Raw genomic sequence first — 10942 nt, 5'->3', positions numbered from 1 at the left:
AAAGTTACTTTTAATGTGGAATAATGTTGATTTTAAGATATGAAACGACACCCACAAAATAATATATATATATGAACGACCGGCTCCAGGAGCCGGTCGGCCGAGCGGACAGCACGCTGGACTTGTGATCCTGTCTTCCTGGGTTCGATCCCAGGCGCCGGCGAGAAACAATGGGCAGAGTTTCTTTCACCCTATGTCCCTGTTACCTAGCAGTAAAATGGGTACCTGGGTGTTAGTCAGCTGTCACGGGCTGCTTCCTGGGGGGTGGAGGCCTGGTCGAGGACCAGGCCGCGGGGACACTAAAAGCCCCGAAATCATCTCAAGATAACCGGACAAGTGAAAACGGAAGCGTTTGAGGCGTGGAGTTGTTTGGCCATAGTCCTGCAACCTTGTAGCTCTTGTGAATATCGTCGCTTTTCGCTCATACGTGCGCTATGGCCAAAAATAGGCCTAATTTGAAATGAAATCGGCTCATGAAAGTGATGTACTGTCCCGTTTTCTGTTTGGGTCCTCTAGCTTAGTCTATTAGGTTAGTCGAGGACACTTTCAATTAACATTTTTCATGACGTTTTGAAACTTTAGGAGAATTTCCAGCCCTCATAACCTACCAGAGGACCCTTAACTTACTGTTTTGAAAAAATAAATCCCAAATTTATTTTAAAATTTTTTTCCCCATTTTCATATTACGTCCATTTTCGGCCATACGGGAAAACGGCCAAATTCAGACGTAATTGGCAAGATAACAGGTTGGTGATAAATACCAAAGTTGCTTTATTCCATATCGTGTTTTTGGTGTTATCTTCACAATGCATTCAGCTTGGCCAGTATAGACTATACCTATACATATCATACATACCTATACCTATACATGTCCCTGTATGACTAGCCATCCTGTGAGACGGGGATCACTACCAATAGCATATCCAACTCTTGATACAAACCATGTAACTCTTAATATACTCTCTCGGGGGGCAGCTGCATAATAATGTACCTTTCTCAATACAAATAAAATACCAAAATAAAAATGAATATTGTTCTTGTACAATATTTACACATGTGCTCTTTGTTGTCCCTGAACAGCCTCATGGTCTCTACCTCACACACAGTTTCTGACTGTGGGAAACTGTGATATTGGGATGCGATACAAGATACAGCTGTATCTTGTATCGCATGTTTACAAGGATACAAGGTACAGATGTATTTTGTATCGCATGTTTACAAGGATACAAGGTACAGCTGTATCTTGTATCGCATGTTTACAAGGATACAAGATACGGCTGTATCTTGTATCGCATGTTTACAAGGATACAAGGTACAGCTGTATCCTGTATCGCATGTTTACAACGATACAAGATACGGCTGTATCTTGTATCGCATGTTTACAAGGATACAAGATACGGCTGTATCTTGTATCGCATGTTCACGTGCGATACAAGCTTGTTTTGTTGGCTTGTTTTATATACAGCCAGCCGAGGCTGTATGTAAACAAGATACAGCAAACCCAACTGTAGCCTCATACTGTACCCGGCTTCAAACCACCTGTGGTGACACTTGAAAAGATTTAAGACTAGTGAGAAAGCCTTTTTAGCCTAACAGATTACAGTTTTCTGTGAAAAAAATAATAAAATATGTATATTAATTATGTCATGGCATTTAATTGGCTGTCAATGGGTATATGGGGATTGATCGCGGTCCCAGGTGCCTTTGTACTTACCTATCAGTACTTAGCTATCAGTGTCTATGGGGAAGTTAGGTCTAGCTCCTTATGCCCCCTTCTACTAGCTTTGTTGATCCTGGTAAATTTTAAATTTAAATTTTGCCCCGAGGGGCGAGTTTATTGGGCAGCGCCACTCATCCTGTGAGTGGACACACCGCCATAGTGACAGTATTGGGCAGCGCCACTCATCCTGTGAGTGGACACACCGCCATAGTGACAGTATTGGGCAGCGCCACTCATCCTGTGAGTGGACACACCGCCAAAGTGACAGTATTGGGCAGCGCCACTCATCTTGTGAGTGAACACACCGCCATAGTGACAGTATTGGGCAGCGCCACTCATCTTGTGAGTGGACACACCGCCATAGTGACAGTATTGGGCAGCGCCACTCATCCTGTGAGTGGACACACCGCCATAATGACAGTATTGGGCAGCGCCACTCATCCTGTGAGTGGACACACCGCCATAGTGACAGTATTGGGCAGCGCCACTCATCCTGTGAGTGGACACACCGCCATAGCAGCATGTACAACACTCCCCAATAGAAAGAAAACCCGCTGGGTTGTTCATCCTGTCACTTGTACCCAGACACAGCTGGGACTTGCTTAACTGTCTCAAGTGAACAGCTCCTCACACAAGAAGATTAACATCTATCAAGGTGTTGTGTTCATTCTCGTTGTTACAGAGTTGTTTTAATTTCACTTATTCGAAGTCTTCCTTAGTTTCCACCTGAATAGAGCAGACTTTTAAATTCCCTCATATTAAATTGGGAGGAATTTCTTTACAAATTATGATAAAAATTGTGTTTTACACTATTAAATCATTCATTCCCCAACTGAACTGATTAATTAGAAGCTTATTTCGTGCCTTTACGAACGTGAGGGGGGACTGAGTATATTCACCTAGTTGTGCTTGCAAGGGTTGAGCTCTGCTCTTTCGGCCCGCCTCTCAACTGTCAATCAATCAACTGTTACTAACTACTAACTATTTTTTTTTCAAACACACACACACACACACACACACACACACACACACACACACACACACACACACACACACACAGGAAGCAGCCCGTAGCAGCTGTCTAACTCCCAGGTACCTATTTACTGCTAGGTAACAGGGGCATCAGGGTGAAACTATTAGTATCCGTTGCTCTAGTGGTTGTGGTAATGGTGGTAGAAGTAGTTGTAGCAGTAGTTCAGCATCAAAAACGTCAGCAATAATAGTACTAGAAAGAGCCTGTAGGAGTTCAGAGTCTTAGAAAACACACGTCGAGAAAGTATCTTTTTAAGTCAACAATTGTTATTTGAGAACTTGTGTGCGTTTTCCGTAGAGTTTATTTTCCAATAGTTATATCCCTCCCTCCCTACCTCCCCCTCCTCTTCTTCCTAAGAGCAACCAACCCCACGCGCCCACCCTCGGGGTCTCCTCTTTACGCTAGTCCCAATACGCCTCTTCACTCTATTCTTTCACCGTTTTTCTTCCTCCTACCTCTTCTCCCCCCTTTTCTCCGTTTCCACTCTCTTCTCTTTCTATCTTCCTCTTCCCCCATCCAGTTATTCCCCTTTGGTTCATCTCTGGATCTGTGGTACAACTTCGATCTCCCCCTCCCTCTCCCTCCTTCCCCCCCCCTCTCTCTCTCTCTCTCTCCCTCCCTCCCTCCCTCTCTTTCTTCCTCCCTCCCTCCCCCTCTCTCTCTCTCTCTCCCTCCGTCCCTCCCTCCCTCTCCCTCCCTCTCCCTCCCTCCCTCCCTCTCTCCCTCCCTCTCATTTTATCTCCATATAATATTTTATATAAGAATTGTAATATACCCGAAGGGGCCATGCTAATCCACCCCCCCCCCCTTCCCCCCGATGGACTGTCCCAATCTTTCCGACAGGTTAACAAACTCGCCATGTTTTGAAATCCACAAATTGATTGGCCTAGATACTGTGCTAATCATCAACCCCCCACCCCCCCCCCCCCCCACCCCCGCAAAAAAAGGTATCTTTCCCCTCATGCTTAATGCTAATCTCCCCCCAACATTCAGAGATAATTTCCCCACCACACTGTGTTAATCACTGGGAGGTAACCAATAAATCTCCAGCATTGTTGTTATACATTCAGCCACTCGGAACAAGTTCCAAGCAGCACGGGCTATGGCGAGCCCGTAGTGAACTTACCTGGCCCAGGAGCGGGGCTGTGTGAGCTCCAGCAGGCATTTTCGTGATTTCTCCTGGATGTTACCTTGAGATTACCTTGAGGTGATTCCGGGGCTTAGCGTCCCCGCGGCCCGGTCGTCGACCAGGCCTCCTCGTTGCTGGACTGGTTAACCAGGCTGTTGGACGCGGCTGCTCGCAGCCTGACGCATGAGTCACAGCGTGGTTGATCAGGTAGCCTTTGGATGTTGTGTTATTATTTTGATACGGCTGTGATGGTTGGTAATCACCATTACTGGTTGGCACCCTGGACGCAAGTGCCACTGCCACTTACATGGCAGATGTGAAAGAAAAGAGTTGTCACCGCGACCAGCTGACTTAGATTGATCGGTACAGGGGCGGCCTCGCATCTTGCAGGTCTGCGTTCGATCCTCGATGTTCCAAGTGGTTGGGGTACCTTTCCTTCGCTCCTTACTCCTGTCCTGTCCTGTCCTCGTGCCCCATCCATTGTGCTATATAGTCATACTCGCACTCTCCCCCCCCCCAAATTTAAATTTTAAATTTTGCCCCGAGGGGCGAGTTTATTGGGCAGCGCCACTCATCCTGTGAGTGGACACACGGCCATAGTGACAGTATTGGGCAGCGTCACTCATCCTGTGAGTGGACACACGGCCATAGCAGCATGTACAACACTTCCCAATAGGAAGAAAACCCGCTGGGTTGTTCATCCTGTCACTTGTACCCAGACACAGCTGGGACTTGCTTAACTGTCTCAAGTGAACAGCTCCTCAAACAAGAAGATTAACATCTATCAACCCTTAAAAGCTTACGTTATCTTGCGGGTGCAAAATGGGGAAATCTTTTAAGAACAGTATCAATATTTGACAAATAGTGTTTTCCTAACTCAAACAATGTGGGGTTTATTATTCTACACATACTTCTAATGTCTCTCAGGTGTTCACATTCACGTAGATAGTGGTCAAGGCAGTGTCCATCACTCTCACCACAGATTCTGCAATTTCGCTGATCAACTGTTGTTTCCATTCCATATCTCCATGGATATTTGTATCCAAGACGGATTCTCGCTATTACTGATTCTCTCCCTCGTCGTCCTCCTCTTCGGCCATAATGATTGGGATTGCCAGCAGCAACCATGTTGTACCATCGTACAGATTCACTGGTTTGTGCTTCTATCCTCCTTTCCTCAGTTACCTTGTCACGGTGATGTTGCCTGACAATATCTCTAATTTGTAGTAGTCTTGGGTATGAAGTATTCAATATGGTCTCCTTCAGCAATGATCTCTTTACTATTTCCTGCCACTTCAGAGCCCATGATACGAAAGCGTTTGGGCAACGTTTCATTTTACATGACGCCTCTATTCACCTAACAGTAAATAGGTACCTAGGAAGTTACGACAGCTGATGTAGGGGTGCTTCTTACGGTCACTAATTTCTCTTGTACATAAGATGCGCGCGCAGACGCAGACGCAGACGCAGACACACACATACACACACACACACATACACAGACACACACACACACACACACACATACACATACACATACACACACACACACACACACACACACACACACACACACACACACACACACACACATACACACACACATACACACACACACACACACACACACACACACACACACACACACACACACACACATACACACACACACACACACACACACACACACACACACACACACACACACAGGTGGGTACAAGAGCAAGAGACTTTTGGTGACTCCTGTCAGCAGGATTAAAGCTTTCCCTTGCCAAAGCTCATGTTAAGCTTTACACCACTAGTTTCCCCTGGAACATGACCCGCCAATTCTCGGCTTACAACCAAGTCCGCATTTTCTGCTAGGCCAACATGACAAGAGAATTACGGATAAGAACTCAAGTCAATCCTCCCTTTCCAAGGCTCGAACCCTAACAAAATCCCTGGCGGGGGCACATGTGCTACCAACCCGCACGTCAACACTTAATAAGTCTTCCAGAGTAGTGAACTTTTCATAGTTTGAGGTCAATCGATCGCATGGCATTTATGTAAATTTTAAAGAGGTCACCTACATAATAAAAACAAATCTAGCTAAAATAATGAAGATGTGCCCGTCCAGAGGCTTGGCCACAGTGATATTAAAAGCTAAAACTCTGTTATTATAATAGTAACAAGACCTTAACTTAATCTCACTTTAAGCTTCTGTCCGCGGCAGTCTGCAATGCGGTTCGCTGGCTTGACCTGTGAGGATGAGAACTAGTACTCCTTCCTGTGAGGAAGGAGGCTTCCTCACAGCCTCCTGTCTTCCTCACAGCCTATTAAAACTATTTGAATTTATCACTATCATTACACACACAAATCACAATAGCGTGATGTATCAAATGAACAAATCCACAATGGCCGTGACGAGGGAAGAGGTAGAATAGCTTATTGGCAGAGTTTGGGTGCATGGGGAGGAATTGTGTAAAAACCTGGTTTGTGTCTCGGAGAGGCTGCTGGATCCGTGGTAGGTCAAGTTGAACTCCCGGTTGCAGTTCTTTTTACCATGTCGTAGCTCAGTCGATTAAGGCGCGTCTGGAATCCTCTCGGACGTAGGTTCGAACCCTAATCATGGCCCTTGTGGATTTGTTCACTGTATTATTGTTATTTTTTAATTTTCTGTAACATCTTTTTCACTGGCGATGCACAGGTACTAATGAGGAAAGGAGGTAATTATGGGGAGAAGGCGCTGAGCCAGTTTGGCCATACAGCAAATGGAAGGGATATGAAGCCCAGGGTAAGCAGCTGGGGTAAAGAAACGATCCCCAACCACAAAGACCATCGAGGATCGAACGCAGGTCATGCAAGAAGCAAGGCCGTCGCTCTACCGACCAGAGTGCAGGAACCCAGTCTCTCTCTCTATTGCCTTACTCGATTGTAAATCCCATTGTAAATTAAATTGATTTATCAATCTGATCAATGGGATTGATTGATCATTTACAATCATGATTGTAAATGATTGAAATCCCAACAGAGTTTTTAAACACCATTAGGTTAGCCATAGTTTCCAGTTAGTTTAGTTTTCTGCATCAAAGACTATCTGAAATCCACCTCTAATTGTTTTAATTAAATATATATTTTCGCAATATTGGGAAAAAAGGAAATAACATTAGTAGAAGAAACTGCTAAGCCGGTATGATTATACAGCACTTGGAAGGGATACGAGGGCAAGGCCCAAGGACCATCGGGGATCGAACAGGGGTCCTGCATGAAGCGAGGGGTGTCGCTTTACCGGTAAGTCCAAATACCAGGAAGCAGGAGATGTGTCATCCCCCACAACACATGTCTTCTTTGCTAACTGGACTCCCCCCCCCCATCTATAATTTCCCCCTCCCTCCCCCCCACCTCACTCTAAACCCACTACCTAACTTCACCCCCCCCCCTCACCCTTCCCTGCACCCCCCCCCCTCTCACTCTAAAACCACTATCTAACGTTCCCCACCCAAAACCTTTCCCTTCAAAATCACCCCCCCCACCCATCCCCCTATCTCCCCCCCCCTCCCTCAGATCTTCTTTAAGCCAACCCCGCCCCCCTTCCTCTTACCCCCCCCCCACACCACCCCAACCCCACTCAACCCAACCCATACTTTCAAACCCCCAACCCGCAACCCCACCCATTAACCCCACTACCCCACCCCCCCTCCCCATCAACCCCCTCCCCCTCTGAGATGATTGAAACTGTTCTCCCCCTTTTATATTATGTCTCGCACATAATAAAGATTTTCCGCTGGCATTATTTCCTTTTATTTCCATTATTACCCTTTCGAATTTGTTGAGAGAATCCCGGGTGATTTCTTTTGTGCTATTCCATCAAAGCAAATAAAGATATTTCCTACATTTGACCCCCAATGTAACCCTCAGTCTCTTATATTATCGCTCATATCTATTTCTTTTTTTTCCCCTCCCTTATCATTTAGGTCAGTGTCATTAGCCTTGATCATAATGCTCGTGGCTTGTACTTAACACATAATTAGCCCACTGAAGGAAAACCTGAAGTCTATAAAACATTGAAAAAAAAACACAGGGCAAGCCTAGTGGTCTAAACGCTAAGACACAAGTAACACAGTTTGAGGACGAAATAATATGGAATGAACGCTGGTGGAAGTGGGATTGGGGTGAGGGGGGGGGGGTGGGGAGGGGGGGAAGAGGCTATCGGAAACCCCTTCTGTGTCGAAGCATCGTTGCCAATCCTGTCTCCCATACGCCGCCACAACTGCATGGCGCCATGAAATAGGATTATATATCCCGTCGACAAAGCGACTATAACGGGTGATGACATCATGTTGTAATGGGAGTTTCACTTTGGTGGTGAGTGACATCACTCCTGCGGGAGGCTAATGTATCCGTGCAGCACCGGGGGTATGACGGAGATCTGGGGTATGGGTACTTACTGATGTCCCCAGTACCCGACTATCATATTGGGGAGAGAGAGAGATACAGAGAGAGTGAGAGAGAGAGAGATACAGAGAGAGTGAGAGAGAGAGAGAGTGAGAGAGAGAGAGTGAGAGAGAGAGAGATACAGAGATACCAAAAGAGATACAGAGAGCGACACAGACAGAGAGACACAGAGACAAAGAGACAGAGAGACAGGAGAGAGAATGTGAGAGCGTCCCTGATAGTGAGCGAGTGCGGTGAAGCCCGTGGTCCCCCTGGCCGCAGCAGGTGCCCACACTGCGTCAGTAGCCGCAGCCGCAGCAGTCAGCCCCTGACGCTACTGAGTACCTCCCGGCCAACAATGGCAGGAGGCCGCGGCCGGCCAGCGCCGACAATGCCACCTCCAGAACACGAGTGGCGGAAAAAGAGGAACTCATCACCTGGCTGGTAGCGACAGATGTCTCCCAAGTGTACTACTCTTGGTACACCCCGTCCCCTCGCTTGAGGTACACTCTTGGTACACCCCGTCCCCTCGCTTGAGGTACACTCGGTACACCCCGTCCCCTCGCTTGAGGTAGACTCTTGGTACACCCCGTCCCCTCGCTTGAGGTAGACTCGGTACACCCCGTCCCCTCGCTTGAGGTAGACTCTTGGTACACCCCGTCCCCTCGCTTGAGGTAGACTCTTGGTACACCCCGTCCCCTCGCTTGAGGTAGACTCGGTACACCCCGTCCCCTCGCTTGAGGTAGACTCTTGGTACACCCCGTCCCCTCGCTTGAGGTACACTCGGTACACCCCGTCCCCTCGCTTGAGGTACACTCGGTACACCCCGTCCCCTCGCTTGAGGTAGACTCTTGGTACACCCCGTCCCCTCGCTTGAGGTAGACTCTTGGTACACCCCGTCCCCTCGCTTGAGGTAGACTCGGTACACCCCGTCCCCTCGCTTGAGGTAGACTCGGTACACCCCGTCCCCTCGCTTGAGGTAGACTCGGTACACCCCGTCCCCTCGCTTGAGGTAGACTCGGTACACCCCGTCCTCTCGCTTGAGGTAGACTCGGTACACCCCGTCCCCTCGCTTGAGGTAGACTCGGTACACCCCGTCCTCTCGCTTGAGGTAGACTCGGTACACCCCGTCCCCTCGCTTGAGGTAGACTCGGTACACCCCGTCCCCTCGCTTGAGGTAGACTCGGTACACCCCGTCCTCTCGCTTGAGGTAGACTCGGTACACCCCGTCCCCTCGCTTAAGGTAGACTCGGTACACCCCGTCCCCTCGCTTGAGGTAGACTCGGTACACCCCGTCCCCTCGCTTGAGGTAGACTCGGTACACCCCGTCCCCTCGCTTGAGGTAGACTCGGTACACCCCGTCCCCTCGCTTGAGGTAGACTCGGTACACCCCGTCCCCTCGCTTGAGGTAGACTCGGTACACCCCGTCCCCTCGCTTGAGGTAGACTCGGTACACCCCGTCCCCTCGCTTGAGGTAGACTCGGTACACCCAACCCTCGCCTCAGGTAGAGGGCCTGACAGCTGAGTGGACAGCCCTTCGGATTCGTAGTCCCAAGGTTTCGGGTTCGATCCCCGGTTGAGGCGGAAACAAATGGGCAGAGTTTCTTTCACCCTGATGCTAATGTTCACCTAGCAGTAAATAGGTACCCGGGAGTTAGACAGCTGTTATAGGCTGCTTGCTGGAGGGGAGGGGGGGTGTAAGAGAAAGGAGGCCTGGTCGAGGACCGGGCCGCGGGGACGCTATACCCCGAAATCATCTCAAGATAACCTCAAGATAAGATACTCCGGTACACCCATCCCTCGCCTCTATACTCATCAAACCCTCTGCACTCTTAAAGATTGCATTCCAATTGCAATCAATTCAACAAATGACATGCATATACTTCTGTAGCGATATGGACTACATATTACCATATTCTCGAGAGCTTCTGAACCCCATTTAAATGAGAGTAAACCTCTAATGTGTCGCATTGCAATATCTGATCAACATTTGAATTACCAAATTTCTTTTCGCTTCACAAACATATTATTTAAAATTAACATTCCAAAATTATTATTAATAATTGAACCTCACTGCTAGATAACCCGTCCCTCCCCTCTAAAGCATCTTCCCTTCAACAACTACCCTTCAACAACTACCCTTCTTCAACTACCCCTCCAACAACTACCCCTCCAACAACTACCCCTCCAACAACTACCCTCCAACAACCACCCTCCAACAACTACCCCTCCAACAACTACCCTCCAACAACCACCCTCCAACAACCACCCTCCAACAACCACCCTCCAACAACCACCCTCCAACAACCACCCTCCAACAACCACCCTCCAACAACCACCCTCCAACAACTACCCTCCAACAACCACCCTCCAACAACCACCCTCCAACAACCACCCTCCAACAACCACCCTCCAACAACCACCCTCCAACAACTACCCTCCAACAACCACCCTCCAACAACCACCCTCCAACAACTACCCTCCAACAACGACCTTACAACATCTACCCATCAAACACACCACCTTTCTCGTCCTCTGGGAACCAATTGTCAAAGCTCAAATCGAAAAATCCATTTGAAGCTAAACTGAGGGGGAGCGGATTCTCCTCAGGGGGGCGAAGACAACGTATAATTTAGACTTGTGACTG

The sequence above is a fragment of the Procambarus clarkii genome, chromosome 49 (genome assembly GCF_040958095.1).
Source record: "Procambarus clarkii isolate CNS0578487 chromosome 49, FALCON_Pclarkii_2.0, whole genome shotgun sequence".
Lineage (NCBI taxonomy): Eukaryota > Metazoa > Arthropoda > Malacostraca > Decapoda > Cambaridae > Procambarus > Procambarus clarkii.
This window is presented reverse-complemented; position numbering follows the sequence as displayed.